Raw genomic sequence first — 24,743 nt, 5'->3', positions numbered from 1 at the left:
GGCGATACCGACCAAACCAACTTCCTATCCGATCCAACCAAATTGGAACGTCTGGAAGCTTTGTTCCGACCAAATCGGCTCATTCCATAGAGTAATATAGGTAATTGGCTCATTCATATTCGCAACGCCGCCGGTGTAGGACGTCAACATGAACGCCGAGGGAGTTACGGTCACCGAACGTGACATATTAATAAAATTGCTGGAACTATATAAAGACTTTCCCTGTTTGTGGGACTTAAGTAACAAAGATTACGCAAATAGAGATGCCAGAAATCAAGCGTATTTTATTATGTTAGAAGTATTAAAAAAAATTGACAGTGCGGCTACATTAAAAACCTTAAAAAATAAGTTGTAAGAGCCGCATATGACTGTAATTTTCTCTATTTCTATAGTAGAATTTAGCCTATTCTCTTCGTACTATGGTCAACTGACATATTACTCTATGGTCAACTGACAGCTGGAAGGCCAACCGTCGGACAATCTGTAGCAATGTTGGAATGGTTGCCTTGTCGGTTCCGATATGGTTGGCACCAACCAAATCGGAGCGTCTGTAGATGCATTTAGTCCCAGTTAGTTCCGAGTATATTTAAACAACCTCGTTAGTGCCCAATCGTTAACGAGGTCCAAGTACATAAACAACCTCGTTAGCTTTAACGAGGTTGTTTATATACTCGGTCGCATTTAATCCTGCATGCCCTTACTACCTAGTACTCTTAATTGATATAAATAAGCCGCACATTACAACGCACTATACAATGGCTGGCTTGAGTACTAATTTGGATATGTTCCTGATTATGAGGAAATTTGGTGATTTGAAGAATTTCAACCATTTGTTTGAAGTTATCATCTCAAAAATCCCATATGAACTGTCTGAAGAAGATCGCAGTAAACACATAGATTTTTCTCGTAGAGTTATACACATTATAATGAAAAAATGGTCTGAGTCAAGCCGATCTCTGAAGACGTTTCTGACTCGGGAAAACAATAAAAGGTGGTTGGAATCTGACATCCAGTGGCCTACTTGTGATTCGGTGGACTTGAATGTTTTGTTTGATGATTGTGCGGATGTAGATGAAGAAACTCAGACCAACTTTTCTTCTTCTATAGTTGAATCAGTTCCAACAACGTCCACTGCTGAAGCAAGTACATCCACTGAAAAGATATCTAGAGTTCCATTCCAAGATTTGAGCAATAAACAAAAAAAACGACGATCCGACTCTACTATGAGTGAAAAAAATGAAGAGGAACTTTTTTATTGCTTTACTGAAAAATTAAAAGCTAACGGCAAAGCAGCTTTTGCGAAAATTTTAGAGCATTTGGAAAAATACCCTGATACTATACCAAGTGTATCAGAATTTTTGTTTATTAAAAAGAAGCAAGACATTCCAGAAGACAAATCCTTGGCTGTTTTAACATCTCTTAATCTTTCCAAGTATATAAACAACCTCGTTAAAGCTAACGAGGTTGTTTATGTACTTGGACCTCGTTAACGATTGGGCACTAACGAGGTTGTTTATATACTCGGAACTAACTGGGACTAACACCGCATTCCAGATAGGTTGTTGTCGTTACCTAATTGGTTTCTAGGCACGGGTTACGTTGTACTGTGACTTATTTTATAATTGCCTGTTTTTGAAAATTTTTAAGATAAAAAAATATAACTTAACGTATTTAGTGGGCTGAAATGTTCTCAATATTCATTAATGTCATAAAGGGGTACGAATAAGCAAGTATTGAGCAACAAAACGCAGGTAATACAAGAGAAAAGAGCATAGGAAAATTGAAATTTTTATCGATCATTCCTGCGCGGGGTTGCAAGTCGATGCAGATATTTTATTTTTTTCTGGATACTATATCATCCGGACTTACTTAATATATGAATCTAAGCATTCGCAATTTAAAGCAACGCGAGAAAAAAAATAATAAAGATTTTTCTCCATACAAAAAAAACTCAACAATTTTTTTTCTCAAAAACTATACGCCTAGGGGATTTTTACCATTAGAAAAAGTTGATCGGTGTTCAAAAATCTGTCTTGAAAAAAAAAATCAGCGCGATAGACCGATATTGAATCCTAGGTCCATGAAACTTGAATTTGGATCCACTGTGCGGCGCGCAGCATTCGCCATAGTATAAAATTCCATTGCGGACCTTACGAATGTTAACTTATTTGGCGTCACTTTACAATATAATCCATTTATATTTGTCGGAGACTTCACAAAACCACAGATATGTAAACTGAATGTTGACGAGAGAGCGTATTTGGGGTATATCCATATTATATTAGGAGGGTTGCGGTGTCGCATGAGATATGCGACGATCGCGCGCGGCAGCTGCGGGGCAACTGGAAGTCGCGCGGCGGAGGCGCGCGGGACGGGACGAGGGGACACTCGCGAGGGGAGCCGCCGGCGTCTGAACGCTTCGCATCCACGGTCTAGAGGTTGACTCGTAAATTGTGCAACGTAAGCGGGCGCGTGCGTACTTGCACAGTGCACACCTAGCTGCTGCTTCGGAACTGCAAAAAAGGCGCTTTTCTACTTTATTGCATGTATCGAGTAACGAATCGTTTTCCGCGGGATACAATAAGTAAGAGGATGTAAGGCGTTTAAAGCAATTTCGCGTTTTTGTCCGGCTTCTTTGCATTGTCGTATGTAGAGAAGTCCAAAGCAAATATTCCATTCACTCGCAGTCGCCGAGTAGGTATGCGGATGTTATCCAAGTTTGTAAAACACATAGTTACCGGTGTTTTGCTTTCCATTTGAAAATATTTCAATAAATGAGCAATTTATATGAAGTCGCCGTGCTAATTAAGGACTTTCTACTTCTAAGCCAGATTCTATGAATAATTCTTACTTAGAAGCTATTAACTTCTAGGTTAAATTCTGAACATGTTAAAATAATAAATAGTTCGATGTATTGTATAGTTTAATATTAATAACATTAAAAGTTAAAACCATGGGTGTATCGAAGTAAACCATTTCTAATCGCTATGGCGACAGAGAACTTTATTACCACAATGTCACGAAGCATTCAAAGTACAACCAATTTTATGAACGAGTAGTAAAACAACTTTATTACACTACTAGGTACTTAGTTTATAAAATTTATGTTACATATTATGTACTATAAAAAACCTGGATCCATGGGTGATGTTGAATTTAAATCTTTTTAAGTAGTTAACTGTTTTTTAGGTATTTAAAAAATTTTACAATTTAGGTAGGTACTTTTTTTATTCAATACCCTATATTTTTATAATTATTGTTTACACAACTTTTATTTTCATTTTTATTAAATACTTATAATATGTAGTTACTTAGTTCATAAAATTTTGTGAATAAATTTCAAACCGGTGTGTATGGCTGTTACTAAACAAGTTTCAATGTATGTTATTCTATATTTTTTGTAATTTTTATGACAGAATATCTTGTGTCTATAGTCTATACCGAATAATCTACATTTTCATTATTTTTTAAAAATATTAATTGTCCCTAATTCTCCAGCAACCCTCACTAAACTTAAAACAGGTGAAAAATTTTCACCTGTTAAGTTTAGTGAGGGTTGCTGGAAAATTCTAATACAAAATAGCCAAAAAATTAACACCAACATATCTCCATCTGCAAGGTTGCAAAGTTCCCCCTCAAACAACTGATAAACAATGTTATCACGTCACGATAAAATGTGTATAAAACTAACTGCGTATTGATAACCCCCAAAATGTAAGACATAACAATTTTTCATTCAATTACCTATAACAAAAATTTAATAATCCGTTTTCGTATAGAAAATCATATAAAAAACATCACAATGAAATTGTTAAGACTACAGTGAAGATAATGAAACAGCTGATAACAATAACATTGTATGTAGTTCAAGGTCGAATGAAAACGTAAATAAAACCCGTCCATGGAAAATATTTTAATTGGAGCATTCTCAAATAATGTAACGAGAACTATTAGCGAGTGATTATGTATTTTTTGTAAATCATCCATCAAAATTATCCTGTTTAAAAATAATTATAGAAATATAATCAACACCTTCATATTTTATGAATTGGACCTACCTAGAATCAATTGTGCATTTTTGATTTAAAAGTAAACAATACAACAAATATATCGGTTTAAAGTTGTAAAAATTGCAGGCAAATTGAGATTTTTGCAAAATTAAATAATTTATTTTATAGCTCTACAGTCTACATAATATCATAAGCAAATGGAATTTTCTGGAAAGTCTGCGTAGGACATTTTAAATGAGAGCTTTTGCTACTATAACATTTATAGTAGCAAAAGCTCTCATTTATTATTTACTTTTACTTTATTTACTATAACATCGTTATAATCTCATTCCTTGAAGCAAGATTACATTAAGAAATGTTATCAGGTAGGCTAGAAATCATAAACAAAAAGTAAATTTTAAACATTAACTTACAAATTACCATATCAACATGTAATGGTTAAACAATAGATACACAAAAAACCTCATATTATCATTTTTGTTTACCTCAAGGCAAATTTTAATTCACGTGAAACCGAAAAGATTCCATAAGTCCTTATTAGCATAAAAAATAAAGGTCTTAAAGGTAAAAAAAAAACAAAAAGCCCGCCATAAGAACATTCGAAAAAAGAAAACGTTCTACGTCCATCGAGATAGAATGTACTACGTACTAGAGAGGCGATCGCTACTACACTCTCTTTAACACGAGCTAGAGGTAAGAATCACAAGTCTCTTTAGTCTGTGTCGGACTGTGCCCCCCGCTTGCCGCGTCAACACGTGTTATTGCTCTGTTCAAAATGCCTTCGTGTTTGCTTAGATATTGTTTTAACAGTTCCCATAATACAAACAAAGCCCGAGGAGTGACTTTTCACCAGTAAGTTTCCTTATTATGAGTAAGTCATGCATTTTACTAATATTGTTATCATTTTGCGAAAAATCACCACGCGTTCTGCGTTTCGCGCCATTTTTCATAGACTAACAGCACAGACGTGACACTATCGATGAGTCTGTTAAAAAAATGTAACTGGATTTTTTTAACTATGTATATACAATATCTACTAGGAAAGATTACCGTGGTGTAGTACCTAAATATTTATACTTTTACCCGACTACGCAAAGTAAAACGGTAGGTTATATTAAGTAATATTTATTTATTTACCTATTTTTATTTATTAAAAAAAGCCTAATCAATAGTTGTTCCAATAGGATTTATAAATTATTATGCACAACAATTACAAATAAACACAACATTCACAGAAACTAATACAGTAAAAGTTCCTTAATCGCGCTTCCTTTATTCGTGTTTTCACTATTCGCGGATTAAAAAAATGCGACCCAATTTCTATATTCACGACTAAAAATTTTTTTTATTCGCGGATTTAATAAGTACATACATAATAATAAAATTATTCCAATAGGTATCTTACCCAATATCCTTGTCAAATGGACTAATAAGAAAGTAAAATAGATCTTATAACAAGTTTGCCTAAAGTACATAATATTATGTTCTTAAATGATATCGCCGAGGCCTTTGACACAAGCCGCCTTTGTCGCAAGCCACCTCTGCAGCGATTGATGTTTTTGAGAATGTAAATAAACAGAATGGAAGCAACCTTATAACTCAATAAATAAAGTATATTTTTAAATGTAGTTCCGTTTATAGTAAAGTTACAAAAATTGTGATCGAGTAAGGGGGCGTCCATAAATTACGTGAGGTGTTTTTTAAAATTTTCTGCACCTCCCTCCCCCCCTGGTGAGAAGTCGTGAGAATTTATTCAACCCCTCCCCCATCCTCGAATCTCGCGTGAGATTTTTCAAAATGTGAGTTTCTTATACGTAAACGCCATCAACATTGAATCATCGTATCCATTTAAATTACATCATGAAGCAAAAACTGATAAAACTATTGATTACTACACAAAACGACAAAAGCTTAATAAATTGATATTATTTAAAGGAAATTAAAATACATAGTTTAATATAAAATCCTCGTTTTATTAATTCCCTAGTATCAGTACCACCAGATAGTACCGAGTAAACAGATTGCACAATGTGTCGCATCTGCACGCATTGCTTAATCTTTGAACTTGAAGCCACGCCTCGCTCGTTCCACACGTACCCCACCACATCGGCCGCGCGCAATGTTTTTGTTTGGAATAACCCCTCTAGTAATATATCTCGATGTCTACGTCTTAACTCTTAATGAACGTAATTCGGGAAAGTTCTAGAAAGAATTCATGGGAAAGTGTTCTGTCATGTGTGTAGTCACGTAGCGTCACCGATAGTAGGACAAGGGCGTTCGGAGTCATGGTTTGTTCCATTAATATTACCAATGTTAAGGAAACGCCAGACTTGTTTATTCGTTCGCCTGTTGTTTTGTATGACGCGTATATTCTCGAAGTCAAAAATAAATTACATAATGATTTTGAATTTTGAAGATCTTCATCATTTGAATTATATTCGGAAGCAGATTCTCTCATGCGTGCATGTGCATGTGTTTTGTATAAGCACATGTTATTTTATCTTGCCCTCTTATCATTCTTCTGCATTCATAAATCAAATATAATTTTTTATTTTTAAGTATGTGGGATCGTATTTTATTTTGATGAAATTTAATATACTTACAAAACAGATTAAAATCTGGTTTTTCAACAGACCGTAATTCAGAATATTATGTAGTATGTATAAATATTTAATTTAACAAATATTTTTGAAGTGAAACTTCTTTATCGGGGGTGGACAAAAATTTTGTGAGACATTTTTTGCGTTACGCCGCGCGCGTTACATTTTTTGCGTTACGCCGCGCGCGTTACATTTTTGCGTTACGCCGTACTCGTGACATTTTTTTTCTTATCCCTACCACGCGTGATTCGACGTATACTTTCTCCAGCGGAGTAGGGATATCGTATCGTTTTAACGTACGTCCTACCACTTTACTTGACCGTTTTTCTATTGCACTCGTATTTATTTCCAACGCTCTATGGTGACGTGATAATATTATATTAAAGTGATCAGCACAATCAAAGTGTTTATTTTAATTATTCTAATTCCAGTGAATTTAAAAAAAAAAGTAAGTAATTACATATCTTTTTCTAATACTTAGGTGTAATTATGGTATTTATTTTTCTAAGTTATTTAAAATTAACCTCACTTTTTGATTGTATTTTTCAATTTTTTCAATTTTATTATAATATGTATAGATAATATTTATAGATACACTAGCACGTGGGTGGAATTATGTATAATTTTTTTCTAATACTTGAATGTTATTGTGGTACATATTTATTTTTCTAATTCTAAAATATTTACAGTTATTCTCAGTTTATGATTGAATTTTTTAAAACACCAACACGTGGGCGTGATCATGTTATTTATTTTTCAAGTTATTTAAGCTTAACCTCTGTCTTAATATGTATATATTATGTACTATGTGCGTCATTAATTTCTGACTGTTTCGAGATTTGGTGCAAAATAAAACAGTGTGTAAATAAAATTAAACAATCGAGTAAAAGTATAATTTCATAGATAACACGTTGAGAAGTTCCCTGTATAAATATATAATATACATATTATCTTGTATAAATACATACATAATATGCCTATAGATCTTTACTCAATTGTTTTATTTTATTGATTTTTTACAAATTTTATTTACACACTATTTTATTTTGCACCAAATTTCGAAACAGTCAGAAATTAATGACGCACATATTATATATACGTTTTAATATAGAATATTTTTTATTTTACAACCTTTACAACTTGATCATTAGGAATTTATTACCTCTATTGTTCGAACAAAAATAAGTTACCGACTTTAAGAACGTGCCGACAATGTAAGTAGGTACACTATTGTTTCTTAGAAAACATTTTAGGAGTATACGATAATAAATCTATGACTCACGTAAACACGTGTTTGCTTGATTGATGTCAGGTGTTCAATTATAATTTTATGAATTCAAAATTTATAAGAATAAACCTTAAACTCTCTGTCCAATCAAAATCCGCCTAATTCGAAATCCTTTATAAGCTGAAAACGGCAGTGGCCGGCGTAAATATTCAAATAGGTAGCGAGGAGCGAAGCGACGAGCATCTTAGGTTAACTTTTGAACTACCGCACGAGCCGAGCGAGCGAAGCGAGCGAGTTGCAGCAGCGGCCGGTGTAAATATTTAAATAGGTAGCGAGGAGCGAAGCGACGAGCATCTTAGGTTAACTTTTGAACTACCGCACGAGCCGAGTGAGCGAAGCGAGCGAGTTGCAGCAGCGGCCGGTGTAAATATTTAAATAGGTAGCGAGGAGCGAAGCGACGAGCATCTTAGGTTAACTTTGAACTACCGCACGAGCCAAGCGAGCGAAGCGAGCGAGTCGCGGCAGTGGCCGGCGTAAATATTCAAATAAGTAGCGAGGAGCGAAGCGACGAGCATCTTAGGTTAACTTTTGAACTACCGCACGAGCCGAGCGAGCGAAGCGAGCGAGTTGCAGCAGCAGCCGGTGTAAATATGTAAATAGGTAGCGAGGAGCGAAGCGACGAGCATCTTAGGTTAACTTTTGAACTACCGCACGAACCGAGCGAGCGAAGCGAGCGAGTTGCAGCAGCGGCCGGTGTAAATATTTAAGTAGGTAGCGACGAGCGTGTGACTAACGTATTTCTTTAATATTGTATATAGTAAATTATTTTTTGAAAAATAAGGACATAAAGAAGTTTCACTTCTTACGTGTGTACTCTAGTACACGCACACATTTTTTTTTTAAACGAAGTAAGTAAGTAATACAATTTATGATGATAGCAAAAATATAAATAACTACAATTTTAATTTTCCAAGCAGAATATCTTGTAATAAGACATAAAATATTTGGCTTGTGCAATGCCCTAACTAACTGAATTGAACATTATGAAATTGAGTTCATAAATGGGCATAATAAAAATATTGAATAATTATCTGTTGATGCCGCTGTTAATTGAAGTACCTACAGCTTGATTTTCCTGAAGATTAAGATATTCTTACTTTCATTCTCTACTATTTATATATACTAATATTATTGAACGCGCTAAAGTCAGGAACTACTAGTCCGATTTGAAAAATTATTTTCGTGTTAGACAGCCCATTTATCGAGGAAGGCTATACTAATACAAGTACTTTCGATATCAGTTTAAAGTTTTTTGTTATCTGTAAATTACTTACGGAAAAATCGCCTGTGCACACTTAACGATTACACCCTGTATAATATATATCATCACGCCATACGGGTAAAACCGAACAGAACAGCTAGTTCGATAATAAAACTAATCTATCTATGAACAACCCCTCTTTAAAATACATTCAATCATCAAAATCTGCTATTCAAATTTCAAACCACGATCAAGATCAGACCAGTGAAGTATACTTACTTACCATTTTTACACGCTTTATATTAGCTTCACCTGTATGTTTGTAACCGACTTCTTTGGGCGCGATTTTGACCCACTTTAAACGGCCAGATTTCGTTCAAACTTTGTAGATTTATTGAGGACCGATGACAATACACTAATTTGATAAAATAAATAATAGTTAAAAAAAAATAAAAAACACGCTTTTTATAGAAAACCGAACTAAAAGCGTGTTTTTTAGTTTTTTTAAACTATTATTATTTTTTTCGTAACTCACGTGTACTTCACATTGTTTTAACCCAATACGCAAACGTGCTTATTAAATACTAACATGAGATATACCTAGATATTACCTACTTACTATACTCGAGGCGCCTATGCGCTATGGCTTCCCGCCGGCCTTGACCACGAGGTTAAGGGTGCCAGACGGTATATAGCGACTCGTCCCTTCTCATGATAAGCTACTTCTACGGTCTACCATTATGACGTTTTGCGCTCGTAACCGGGTCGTTGACCTAATTGGTCTGGAAAATGTTGCGTGTGAAAAATGTTCGGGTTTGGTAATACGAATTGTAGCCTGTAGGTAATAGGAATAGAGTAAATGTTCGATTTTATAACATCACATTATTATAACCTATTGAATTTCTAAGAAAATCACACGGAATGCGGATAGAGAGATATACAAAACAGGAGATAAATATTAAATAATAAATTTATGTGCAAACAAGAACATTGTTGCACTTATTTATTAATCTACGATAAGCAATAACAGCAATAAAATAACTAATGCTTATTTATAGTAGACTAGTTTTCCGCCCGCGGCTTCGCGCGCGTTTTCAAATAAAAACCCGCACAGTTCCCGTTCCCGTGGGATTTTACGGGATAACACCTATCCTATGTGTCAATCGAAGTTACCCTCTATATGTGTGCTAAATTTCATTGTAATCGGTTCAGTAGTAGGTAGCAAACTTTCGCATTTATAATATTACTAGAGGTCCGCCCCGGCTTCGCCCGTGGTACATATTTCGCAATAAAAAGTAGCCTATGTCCTTTTTCGGGTATCAAAATATCTCCGTACAAAATTTCATGCAAATTGGTTCAGTAGTTTAGGCGTGATTGAGTAACAGACAGACAGACAGAGTTACTTTCGCATTTATAATATTAGTATGGATTATAGTAGGACGTTTAGCAATAAACTAATGTTTATTTATAGTAGATAGTGGTTTAGTACCAGCTAGTTATTGACGCACGTAGTTATCGGTTGAAAATTAATTTAAATTATTTCTTACCGTAAACATCTTATTTACTTATGGCATTTATTACCTGAAACAAAATAGATGAACATTATTATAAATATACATCACACAGAATTATTTAAAGCGTAATAATTAAATCATTTTGACCAAGATATACACCCTAAGCTAAGTAATAAATTGAGTCCACTTCAAGTTTAGCACATTTGGTTATTGGCCTAGATTCTGGGTCAACACCCAGCGGTAAGCGCATATTCAAAGTCCTATAATAGAATATCTAATGGCCGTTCCCAATATCGTATCTATCTTCGGTTTGACCGTACTAAAGATAGAAAATGCTATCTATCTTTTGCTAACTATCGTCTGGAGGACTAACTGCTTTAACTAGAGGTATATTTTTCTCTTGGAATTTGTCTATTTGAGCGTCCCAATAACGTTTTGACAGCTGTCAGCCAGTAATGGCCGTTCCCAATATCGTATTTATCTTACGATAGATAGAACCTTACTAGCTATCGGAGATAGCTGTCTATCTATAACCGTAGTTTGAATATTGGGAATGGCCATAGCCCATAAGTGTCCACCAAATATGTACCTACGTAAGTATATTAAAGATTTTACAAATGGTAGACTATTTAACTAACTTCAGACCGAATTCTGTTGATAGGTACTCTACTTGTGTATGTTTTAACATATTTCTAAAATATTTCCATGTGAAACAATAGTATATCTTCGTTTAGTTTCCATATAAATCTTGTATTTCAAATACTCTTAGTCCTCAACCCTATATGTAAGTATGTTAAATTAAATTTATTAATATCCTTGATATATGTCTAACACAAGTATTTATATTTTATAGTCACAATATGATCAAAATTCAAACATGATCGCCATGAAAACGAATCCGCTAATGCTCATTTCATAGACACACAACATTAAGTTGCCTTGGAAATATAGTACTTCAAAAGAATGCAAATAAAAAATAAATAAAATCACACAAGCGCCACTTATCGCGACATTGTGATAACCGTTATCAGTACCACACACATACCTTACGGCGATAAGGTTACTTATAAACATTGCTTGTGTTTAATTACAGCCAGGTACGTATTATACAAAGAAAACAAACAAATTTGCATGAGCAATTTAATAATGGTAACAGGATATATTATTCAATTCAGAATTTGGAAGAAAAGTACCTATTCAGAGTTAAAACGTATCAAAAGCTAAGAATATAAACAGTATTTATTGTACACTAGCTTTCCGCCTGGGGCTTCGCCCGCTTTGTCTAAAACCCATTCAATTATTTACTTAAACCTTCCTCTTGAATCACTCTATCTATTAAAAGAAACCGCAACAAAATGCGTTGCCTAGTTTCAAAGATTTCAGTATACATAGGGACAGAGAAAGCGACTTTGTTACACGCTTTATATTAGCTTCACCTGTATGTTTGTTTGTTTGTAACCGACTTCTTTGGGCGCGATTTTGACCCACTTTAAACGGCCAGATTTCGTTCAAACTTTGTAGATTTATTGAGGACCGATGACAATACACTAATTTTATAAAATTTTCTATTTTTAAGTTCGGTTTTCTATAAAAAGCGTGTTTTTTAGTTTTTTTTTTTAACTATTATTATTTATTTTATATTATGTAGTGATAATCTCCAACATTTAACATCACTACAACATAACGCTCTCTATTTGTAAAGCAATACAATTTTACTGTAGGGACTAGCTAACTTAACTTTGTCGTGTAACGAGTTTGAATAAATATTTACAACAGAATGACCATAACCATCATCAATTCAAAAGAGTAGCATAGTAGCATAAAAATATGATTTCAAAACCTTATTACCTACCTATTTAGGGCCGATTTTTTCAATTCTTGGATAAAACTTATCCGTCCAATAAAGTATTACACGATAATATTAAAATGTCACGTAAACTGTCAAATACGGGCAATTAGAATACGTTTTAAAATTGTAGTTTTATACATTATTCGACGAATAAGTTTTAACCAAGGATTGAAAAATCAGCCCTAAGTCAATATTACGAGTGGGGTAAAATGTTTCCTTGTCAACCTACATATAGTCGAGCCAATTTAATAGGCAACATTTGACGTCTATCAATTTTATCTTCGAAGAGAGGTAACCTGCATAAAAACATCGATTAAAGTGAATTAATCAATACGGATTTGAAACATTTGTCAATCGAATTTATTAATTTATGATGATTTTTATTCACAAGTAATCAATGCATTCGATTCTAGATGTCAGATTTCGATTTTTAGAGTAACGTCTCTGGTATTTAAAAAGAAAAAAGGTTTATTGACACAAAATTGTAGCGACGTTAGTTCTTCAATTCAGAAATTGTTTATTATGTTTAGAATGGTTTATCAGTAAAATGAAATCTTAAAATTACTTGTATCGGTCATTATTATATGTAGTCGTAATTGAAAAAAGTTAAGCAAATGTGCAGTTCTAACAAAACGAAATATCATGTTATTCTATGTCGTCGTTACTAGGTTACGTTGTTGAATTTTGTTGAACTGTCAAATGTTGCCTATTAAAATGGCTCTACTATAATATGTAATATCAACGATACGACATGTAATTTTCTAATAGCTTGGAAAAATACTAGAGAGAGAAAGCTTTTAAACTAATAAAAAGTGTCAGTTAAGAGGTTTATGTACGTAACCTTTATTGACTTGTTTTTTTAACTGAATCTTATAATCTTTATTTTGAAAGATCCTTTTATAATGTTATAGACCCATATAAAAACGGGATAAACATTAAAATTAGTCGAGAAAAGCCCGCTTGGTTTTTGATTCCTTTGTGTAGGGTTTTTGGGATTTATGAATACTTAAGGGATTATTAAGAGTTAGTTCCAATTTTATAGATATACAGTTTTAATCAGGATATAAGGAAGTAGGCCTTAGGGTATCTAAAATTTAATAGTAGGTATACTTAGTTCAGGAATTTCAGTTAATTTGTGTGCGGTGCGTTATTACGGTGATAAAATGTAGGCAATAAACATGTAAATTCTAAATCCCTACTTAATATTATAAATGCGAAAGTAGCTCTGTCTGTCTGTCTGTTACGCTTTCCCGCTTAAACCTCTCAACCGATTTTGATGAAATTTGGCACAGACAATCTTTAGACCCTGAGAAGGAACATAGGCTACCTTTTATTGCGAAATATGTACCATGGGCGAAGCCGCGGGCGGAAGCTAGTATCATATAAAACTGAATCAATAAATATGTATTTTTAACTGTAAACAAAAACTCCAAAACATGAAGTCGACGTAGCAACACAATTCTCATTCCGAATTACTCATGACTCAGGTCACGGAACAAATTGTACTGCCTATATCAAAATATACTGCGACGTAAACCAGGATGAATAATTAGCATTGAAATAATACAGACGGTGTCAATGAACCCGCATTCGCATATTTGATAAGCTCAATCGAAACTCAAGGTCGGAATGATTGTACTCACATTGAAAATAACATTTTTGATGATTAAAAATATTTACTGCTTCTACGATTTCCTTTTAAATTTTACTAACAATCTTTCCCTCTACTAATTTCTAACCTTTATTTAACTCGCTTTAATAGTAATAGTAGTATTAGTAGTACATACAACAATTATTCCAATTCCTCATTGTGGAAATTATAAATAATAATAAGACTCGAATCTCTACATAAGTAGAGTCAATAATAAATTATATGTATATGCTTACTAAGTACCTATCTATACTAATCTATAATACTCTATACTAATATTATAAAGAGGAAAGGTTTGTATGTATGTATGGTTTTCACGCATAAACTACTGGACCGATTTTGATGAAATTTGGCACAGATAATCTTTAGACCCTGAGAAAGAACGGCTACCTTTTATTGCGAAACATGTACCACGGGCGAAGCTGGGGCGGACCGCTAGTATTATATAAAGCTAAAGAGTTTGTTTGTTTGTTTGAACGCGATAATCTCAAGAACTACTAGCCCGATTTGAAAAATTCTTTGGGTGTTGAATAGCCCATTTATCGAGGAAGGCTATAGGCTACATGTATATCATCACAATAAGACCAACAGAAGTAGAGCCACGCGGGTGAAACCGCGCGGAGCAGCTAGTTTATAATAAGACTAGAATCTGTACATAAGTAGAGACGTAAATAAATGGTATAGGCTTGATGAGTATTACAAATCTTTAAGCCTTCAATGTATCAGGTAACTTAATCTAATACCGACCCATCGCAGCTTGAGTCTCAAGATACGCTTATCCGGTTTAAAACACTTAATTTGAATACTTTTAAAACCTTTTAGGGATCATGAATAAAGCCTCTTTAAATTTTTAAGTACTTTGACACTTAGAGCGTATACGCACTATGCGGGTAGCCGCATTGCGGGTAGCCGTCCGGCTGACCGCAAGGACAATTATGTACGTAATATTCATTTCTATGCGCACTGCGATGCGGCTACCGCAGACCGCACAGTAAGAAGGGTAAATGTGTGTAACTTCTTTGTGTAAATGTAGTAAATAGCTGCAACTTCTTCCTATTCCATCTTTGAAATGGATTGACATGACGGCAAATCGCAACGGTTCTTCAACCGCACGTTGCGGTTGCGAATGCGGCTGCCCGCGATCCGGCTGGCCCACAGACATGTATATTAAGTAGACAACGCAAGTACCGCGATCTGTATGAAAACCAAGCGTGTCATATTTTTTGTACTGACCTTGACGCGTTATGACGTCACGAGCGCGTTTTAGTGATGGTAATTTCATTTTACGCTAAATCGATTAGGACGCCACTCGCGCGGCGATTCTAGTATCGTCCTATCCCATCGAAGTAAATCGAAAGAAATCAGATCAAACTAGATCTATGTCTAACAGGTAGTTAAATAAATGAATCGTAATCGATTACTAAATCGATTCAAGACAGAAAAATGATAATTACCATAGACAGAGGAATGATAAAATAAAGTTATAAACCTTTTAATATTCTAATAAGTAAACTAATGTGTTTTAGCTTTTTCGTACATATGCCCAATAGCTGGGTCCACACCGGCCGATCCACCGCGATCCGATCGCGCGCGGCAGGCGCGCGATCCAAAGATGCGGGCGGTGTGGACGTGCCGCGCGCGATCCATACACGCGTTTTGCCGCGCGCGATCCCTACCTCGTGCGATCCGTTAGCGGGCGGTTTTTGTACCCGCTTCAAAGGTGCCTCAGTTGCGTGATGCGCGCGGTGTGGACGGTTGTGTTGGATCGCGCGATCCACCTCACCATGGACATCTCAGAAAGTCGAATATCTCAAATTGAATAGCATTCATTCTTGCAAAATTGTGTTCCACTTCATCTGAAACTAACTCTGCGTACAGCTGAGTCCCAGATTCCAATCGATTTTTGTAAAGTTGTTTCACCCAAAACCGTCGATTTCTTTTTTTTGATTTTTTGCGCAAACATTTCAGTATAATAAAAGTTACTGCTGCAACGGCAAGACGCCGCCGTTGTACGTGTGACTCCATATCGTACATGAGTTAGACTGGCTGAATCACGGATCGCCTTAGGATCACTTGGAGCGCATATTTTGGATCGCAAGTTTTTAAAGTGGATCGGCCTAACAGGATCCACGATCCATGCTCCGCGATCCTGGATCGCGGATCGCGGGATCACTGGATCGGCCGGTGTGGACCCAGCTATTGAGTTACCATGTACTACGTACTAGAGAGGCCATCGAAAGAAAGTAATGAAACTGTCAATCAATCAATCTTTATGTCCCGTTGCATCGATCCATTTTTCTTTTATGTTCGGGTTACTTGGAAAACTGAAAAAACAAACACAGTCTAAGCAATAAGGAGTTTTCTTAAAAAACTCCCAAGATGACACTTTAACTAATGGCGTCCATGTCATAATATTTACTTTTAGTACCTTTGCATTAAAATACTTAAAAGTTCTAGGTCAAGTCGTACTAAATGACAAAAAAATTCTATGCCTTTTTTTCTGAAAAATTTCTCCTTCAAATTATCATTTTTCTGTTCGATTATAAAATCGATTAGAATCGAGAACTGTTGCATCAAATGAACATCACTAACCACAAAATTGGACAGAAAAATGAGAACAGAAAAATGAGAAGACGCTATTCATTGCTTGTTATCATACGACGCGATCTTTACCGTGCCAAGTAAAAAGCCGCAATGTATTCCGAATCATTTCGTATGATTTGGTATCCGTGTTTGTCACGATCGTTTTCCACAGATATTCTTTATTTGATTTTAAAATAAATAGTGCATATTCTGATTAGAAAATTACTTACCGGTGGAAGGAAACATCTCTGCTAACTCGGCCACTCACAGCTGTGGAGTTTCTACAGTTTATAACGGCGCAATTCGGCATTTTACTTTATTCAGCTTCACGTCTTTCCTTGGCGAACTGCAAGCGCGGACTGAGTGTGCCAGCGTCAAGTAAGTTTCATAAACTTAGTTTGGACACGGGAAGTACATACACTCGCTTAGTCTATCTTGATACATGTCTGTGGGCTGGCCGCATTCGCAACCGCATCCTGCGGTTAGCCGGACGGCTAAACGCAATGCGGCTACCCGCATAGTGCGTATGAACCCTTACGACGTCTATAAAATTTCAAGGGTGCATCCATTATATAGGTAGTTTATTGCACGCCTCATAAGCGAAGCGTTGAGGTGGGTACTACTGTCACTTCGCGCAAAACATCTGATTTTTCAAACTTAAAATGTCTTTATGTATCATACATTGCACTTGTAAGATAATACATACACACACATATTAAGAAAAAACACTATTTTTAACATTCATGATATTTTTGATGTCATTTTTGTTATTTAAACTAGTTAAAAAACAGTTTAAAAAAGTTCTGTCTTGGACGTCCGTGTGTCTGTATGTGCGGATCCTTTTTCTTGTTAACACGATAGCGACCGAAATAATTTACTAATCGAGTCTTTTTTTTTCTCTTACGCTTGAGTATGCTCAGGAATAGAACCCTTTCATTTTTCAGGGTCTGATTCGATGTGGTTTAATTGTTATTAAATACTTAAACAAAAATAATAATTAATAAATAATTATTAAAAAAAAATTATGAGGCGTGCACTTTTGGATTTTCCAAATTATTTATTATTTTTATAGGATAATGAAAAAAATGTATTTAACACAACAACACTACCGGGCGATGAAATATGTATGATATTTTTTTCAGTATATGGCCTGAATAGTAGTAACTCTGTAAAATATATCAACCATACAATAAACAATTTTTTCCAATAGAAAACATATATTATAGTACCTCAGACACAAATTCCTGAAAATATAGAATTGTATAGATATTTAATATACACAATGTGCGGTTCCTTCTCTACTATACCCAAAATTTAAACGATTTACAAATTTGCGAGTATAATTTCGACAGGAGTTATAATTTAAATATTTTTTAATATTTTTATGTGAATATATGAGAGCAGATGAGTGACATGTTACAAACATGGTATTGGACTATGATGTATAAAAAAGCTTTAGATACGTTACCCGCTTTCTATTTTGGCAAGAAAAACTCAGCTAAGTGCCCGAGTTTCACTTAGTCACGCACTTTTCAGCGTCGTGGCTGGACGTTCTTTTAATTAAAAATTATTCTATATTCATCTCTTTCTTATAACAGATAAGGCGTATGTTGACATCCATGTTGTTTCCCTTTCTCGGAGCGATCGGACGGAGTATAGGGCCATATAGTGCGTTAGTAAGTAGGTATGTATTAATTACGCTGTTTTTAGTGCAATGATGTTGGCGTATGCCGCGTCTACTAGTATAATAGAGTCATTGGTATTGGATATGAAAATGTGGAAGAACAAATACGTCTTATATGTATTACCCTATCTCTATATGAAGGGAATGAAGTATAGGTATTATCTCTATATATAAAAAAATGAATCCCTATTTCCCTTGGCCACGGCATCACGCTTGAACGGGTGGACCGATTTCGATAATTCTTTTTTTATTCCTTGAAGTACGAGGATGGTTCTTATGGAGAGAAAACGTAAATACCACGGGCGAGGCCGGAACGAACCGCTAGTGAGAAATAAAAATGTCAGAGATAATAGGTACACGCTTTTCTGTTCGAGGATAAATGCGTTGTGAAAATAATGTGTTTTTGGGCCGTATACAAATATGGCGTATACATATAATAGGTATCATAGATACCTCATAAAGGAATTAATGAACAATTTAAAGAGCATAGCCTTTATTAAACATCGCCATTTAACTAACGGCCTGGATAAAATTCAGCCATTAGGCAGGAGCTAAATTAAACGTTACATTTTAAAAACGTGCGATGTTTGATAAAACTTCAAAGGTCTCTCGAACTTGGCATAGAACTTACATTATGCTGATTTTTTCAGTGTCTAATAAATTTGAATAAACTAACAACCTAGTCGGGCATTGACGTCATCCCATTATTAAAATCTATGATATTTTCATGCGTGAACTATAATATGACGTCAATGGTCCTTTTAGGGCCGATTTTTCAATCCCGAGATAAACAGTCTAATATCTACCCCTCGAATAGATTTATTCAATTATTTATCTAACTCATAACGGCTCGCCTATTTTTCAATCGTGATTTATTTGATGAACAACTATCTGACCAAATATTTCCATATTGGCAGCTCTGCTCTCGGAGTGGCGAAACAAACATATTAAATTAGTCAGGTTAGAGCGGGATAGAGTCAACTCTTGCAATTTGTCAACAACCGTCATTATGACTCACGTCTTGTATTGCTCTTGTCTTCTATGATTGTTGATTGTTGTTTTGATTCGAGTAAAGAGTTTGGTTAAATTTGTGTTTCAATTTATATATTTTACGATGGAAACGACATACTTAAAGGCAGCGTTCGGCAAATTTTCAATGGCATGGTCATCAGTACTATCAAAAACATCAATTTCAATATGATTTTAATTGATAATAATTATATAGAAAGAGGTTTAATTGTTAATAATTCTACGCTCTATGTTATGACATACGAAAATATCCCAAATTTGACGCATCAGTTGTCAACTCAAACGCCTAACCGTCGAATAACGCGCTATCTGGCCGTTGTAGTCCATTGAATGAGTCCCTCCAAGGGGGGTCTAGAGTGCGTGAGTTAGTAACGTAAGATGTTTCTTCGGAAACATGTCAAGAGTCCCTAGGTAATAAACATACTAAAACCCCGGGCCACTAGGAGGAGCCCCGGAGTGGGGGGAGGGGGGAAATGGGTCCATTTTTTTCATTTTTCGCTTAAATCTCAAAAACGGTACATGTTAGAGAAAAACTTTCAAGGAAAAGTTGAAAGGCCATAAAATTATCTACAAGTTGTACCTGAATCATTTTTTCCTATATCCTACCGTTTCTGAGTTATACGCAGTAAAACATGATTTTGGCTCAAACAATTTCCACATCAATCGATCAAAAAATATTTCTTTCTTCAAAAAAACTCAAATGTGCAACTTGTGACCAGTACTGATAGATTGCTCTTAATTACGTCTATAATTGGTAAAATAAACACATTCCTCCATGGAAGCCTTTAGGAGGAATCGATTGTCAAAATATTATATTAGGGCAGTTTGAGTTACTGAAATTGATATTTTTATTTTTTTCTTCCAAAAAACTCAAAAGTGCAACTTGTGACCGGTACAGATAGATTGCTCATAATTAGGTCTATCATTGCTAAAAATACCAGATTCCACCACGGAGGCGTTTACGGGGAATTGAATTTTATCAGGGTAGTTACGATACATGAACTTTTTATTTTTTTTCTTCCAAAAAGCTCAAAAGTGCAACTTGTGACCGGTACAGATAGATTGCTCATAATTAGGTCTATCATTGATAAAAATACCAGATTCCACCATGGAGGCGTTTATGGGGATTTGAATTTCATTAGGGTAGTTAGTTAAAAAGTTCATGTATCGTAACTACCCTAATAAAATTCAATACCTCCTAATCGCCTCCATGGTGGAATCTGGTTTTTTTATCAATGATAGACCTAATTATGAGCAATCTATCGGTACCGGTCACAAGTTGCACTTTTGAGTTTTTTTGGAAGAAAAAAATAAAAAGTTCAAGTATCGTATCTACCCTAATAAAATTCAATTCCCCGTAAACGCCTCCGTGGTGGAATCTAGTATTTTTATCAATGATAGACCTTATTATGAGCAATCTATCTGTACCGGTCACAAGTTGCACTTTTGAGTTTTTTGGAAGAAAAAAATAAAAAGATCAAGTTCAGTAACTCAAACTACCCTAATATAGTATTTTGACAATCGATTCCTCCTAAAGGCTTCCATGGAGGAATGTGTTTATTTTACCAATTATAGACCTAATTAAGAGCAATCTAACAGTACCGGTCACAAGTTGCACTTTTGAGTTTTTTGGAAGAAAAAAATAAAAATATCAAGTTCAGTAACTCAAACTACCCTAATATAGTATTTTGACAATCGATTCCTCCTAAAGGCTTCCATGGAGGAATGTGTTTATTTTACCAATTATAGACCTAATTAAGAGCAATCTATCAGTATCGGTCACAAGTTGCACTTTTGAGTTTTTTTGGAGAAAAAAAATAAAAAGTTCAAGTATCGTAACTACCCTAATAAAATTCAATTCCCCGTAAACGCCTCCGTGGTGGAATCTGGTATTTTTATCAATGACAGACCTAATTATGAGCAATCTATCTGTACCGGTCACAAGTTGCACTTTTGAGTTTTTTGGAAGAAAAAAATAAAAAGATCAAGTTCAGTAACTCAAACTACCCTAATATAGTATTTTGACAATCGATTCCTCCTAAAGGCTTCCATGGAGGAATGTGTTTATTTTACTAATTATAGAACTAATTAAGAGCAATCTAACAGTACCGGTCACAAGTTGCACATTTGAGTTTTTTGGAAGAAAGAAATATTTTTTGATCGATTGATGTGGAAATTGTTTGAGCCAAAATCATGTTTTACTGCGTATAACTCAGAAACGGTAGGATATAGGAAAAAATGATTCAGGTACAACTTGTAGATAATTTTATGGCCTTTCAACTTTTCCTTGCAAGTTTTTCTCTAACATGTACCGTTTTTGAGATTTAAGCGAAAAATGAAAAAATGGACCCATTTCCGCCCTCCCCCCACTCCGGGGCTCCTCCTAGTGGCCCGGGGTTTTAGTATGTTTATTACCTAGGAACTCTTGACATGTTTCCGAAGAAACATCTTACGTTACTAACTCACGCACTCTAGACCTTTTTATTCAATGGACTATTGGAGCGGCAAATAGATTTATTCCTCAAATAACGTAGTTATTCGATAGATAAGTCCTATTCGTCTATTGAAAAATTGAATATTTTGTTAACTGAAGAATAAAGTTTATCTAGCTGTTTATCTGGGCATTGAAAAATCGGCCCTTATTGTTTTTTTTGTAAAAACATAAGTTATAAGTTGGATGTCTCATGATGTCAACTAACCCAGAATATGTAAAATGAATAATCTACTTGAGCAGTGTCTCCTAGTAGATATTTGAGACGGTAGCGTAGATATCGACGAAAAAAAGAACTACCATGAAAATCTAAGTCTTGTCATATTAATTTTGAAAATGATAGAAATTTTAAAGTTCAAGAAAGAATAAAATTTAAGGCAGATTACGTATACTCTTCTCTTCTATAACCACAGATTAACAGTAGCTAGTTTAATATCATTGCAGCATTGTCGAGACCGCGATGTAAATATGACTTCGACATTGATCCTTTTAACTTGATTACAATAAAATAACAAACAGCGAATAATTTATAAAAATATCAAATTTGTGAACGGACTTTGTACCTAATTAAGATGATAAAGGTTATTTTCGAATGTTTAAAAGCAACGTTTGTTTACTCGTTTTCATTGCTCCGTAAAAACAGACTGTTTGAACAAAACTTTAATAAAATTAACCACGTAATTTCCTTTGTTAAAAGTTAAATTTTCTTTAAATTCAAAGAAACTGCGATTCATGATCTGACTTAAAACTCGAGACATTTTTATACATTGTAATAATTAATAATAATTGGAAGACCTTTTTTAATGATTTCACTTTTAGCTTTATAATTTTAAGATGACTTAATTGTCCGTAAATTGGGTATTTTCCTTATTTTGTTTTTATTTCAATTAAAAAATAAAAAGAATGTTATTACTCTTCGCTTAGATTACAAAATAAAAGACAGATGGAGCGATGCCGAACTAAACCGAATGATTTATCGTCATTTCCAAAAAGCTATGTGTGCTGTCATTTCGCCGTTGCACTGTACGAACACGGTGCTTCTGTGTGCGTGTACGTTACCAGATAATGAAAAATTTCCCAAATTTTTGCCCGACTACGGAAGAAAGAGGGTTATGTTTTTCGAGTGTAGGTATGTATGTATAATATTTCTTTGACACGCCCTGCAGTATAAACTGTTGGATCGATTTTGAGTTGTGACTTGTGAGGTGTCATTGCAATCATCTGAATTATGAAGGTAGCTGTGGTGGTAGTGACGTTATAGGCTACATAAATTATTAGCAGTCATGTTTTAATTTTTATTTTAATATAAATTCGGGTTTTTGATAGTTATTATTTTATAATATTGTAAAAATTATTTTGTTACATAAAGCACCTATCTACTAAAGTTATACATGCACAAAATAATTTTATTCAATTTTTATTAAATAAATTACATTAAATTTATTAAATAAATTACATTAAAAAAGTTTTTATTTTTCAAAACATATGAATGCGAATAGCGGTAGTTTTTAGTCGAGAATGCGGGACATTTTATTTTCATCATATCCATCATGGAGTTCACATGAATTAAATCGCAAGCGAAAACGACGCTTTTTATAAAAGTAACAAAAAAAAAATGTGAGCCGTCATGGGACGCCTGGCAGATGTGAAACATCGTGTGTGTGTACAAGTACATACGTGGCGACCCGTCGCCATGGCAAGCGTCGCCACGTCAACAATTCGGTTTACAAGTGAGCCTATAGATGTTTCACATCAAAAATGTATAATGCTTTTTAAAATAATCTAATAATGACCATGAACTTTTATTGCACTATATAAATAATCACATTCACGATCGAAAAATCCAACAGCACTACCCCGAATATCTTTTAACCATTTTACCCCTAAAAATGGCAAATTCATTTTCAAAATACTGGCAGCACACGTTGAAGTTTTGAATTCCTTCGTATTTGTAAAATTATTATTTGTATACAAAATTAAATAAGCCAAATAATCTACAGAAAATCTGTAAAACGATGTTTTATCTTTTTGTTTGTTTTCGGGAACAAGTTTTACAGCGTTTTAATATCACAAGACAGCATTTTTTTACTTAAATATCAAACCCCTTTTGACGTATTGCATGACACTAGAATCGCTATAGCACTAGCGGAGGAACGTATTCGTTTTTGATTTCGTATTTTCTTTGACAAGGGCGATGAATGATTGACATGCTCCATCTGTATTTTATTTTGTAATCTAAGACTCTTCGTATTTTGATAAGCTGCCGAAATTGTATTTTAATAGACATCTTTTGTTTGATTGTAAAAACGCATCAGACGATCTTCATCGGACAAAAGAATTGGTGGACACCGATATGATATTTAAATATAAAAAATTCTGATAAAAATTATCATTTATATGTTTTCCTTAACCTTGAAGGCTTGATTAAGATCACTTAAGTCATACAAATGAAACCTTTTCTTTAACTTATGTATTGCAAATTTTTGATTTCAAGATTATAAATAATGAAGACCCGGTGATATTCAGAAAAGATGATTCTACGTTTCTCTGAGCAGAAATTGCGTGGCCTAATTAAATCTGTACTAAACAAAAGACAATCGGAATTGCCAGCTATATGAACAGTTCCAAACAGAAACTAATTTCCATGCAAACGACGAATAAAAACAGCTTGAAAAGAACTCCAATCGTGATCGAGTCCCATCTTTACACCAAAACATAACCTATACAAATTGGTGTAAACTATCAACAAACGAATCCACCCAACTAGAAAATAAACAACCCATAGTAATTTCCACCTATTAATTCAAAGCATGAATTGCATCTTGCATTTAGTATGCGTTAGC

General features: G+C 34.5%; 1 protein-coding gene across 1 annotated transcript in view; it reads right to left on the bottom strand.

Annotated features, from left to right (window-relative positions):
* The window catches only part of LOC149899292 (phosphatidylinositol-3,5-bisphosphate 3-phosphatase MTMR4), a 53,979-nt gene extending 51,611 nt beyond the window's left edge, over nt 1-2,368 (bottom strand). The window contains exon 1 of the mRNA XM_090114351.1: nt 2,150-2,368. The gene's annotated coding sequence lies outside the window, so the exon portion shown is untranslated. The remainder of the gene's footprint in view (nt 1-2,149) is intronic.
* Nucleotides 2,369-24,743: the final 22,375 nt, after the last annotated feature.

Source organism: Colias eurytheme, chromosome 21 (assembly GCF_061535395.1).
Source record: "Colias eurytheme isolate Ceu_HAF_F1 chromosome 21, ilColEury1 Martin Lab GWU primary, whole genome shotgun sequence".
NCBI classification, from domain to species: Eukaryota; Metazoa; Arthropoda; class Insecta; order Lepidoptera; family Pieridae; genus Colias; species Colias eurytheme.
Note: the sequence above shows the minus strand (reverse complement) of the source record. Positions and strands in the feature narration are given on the sequence as shown.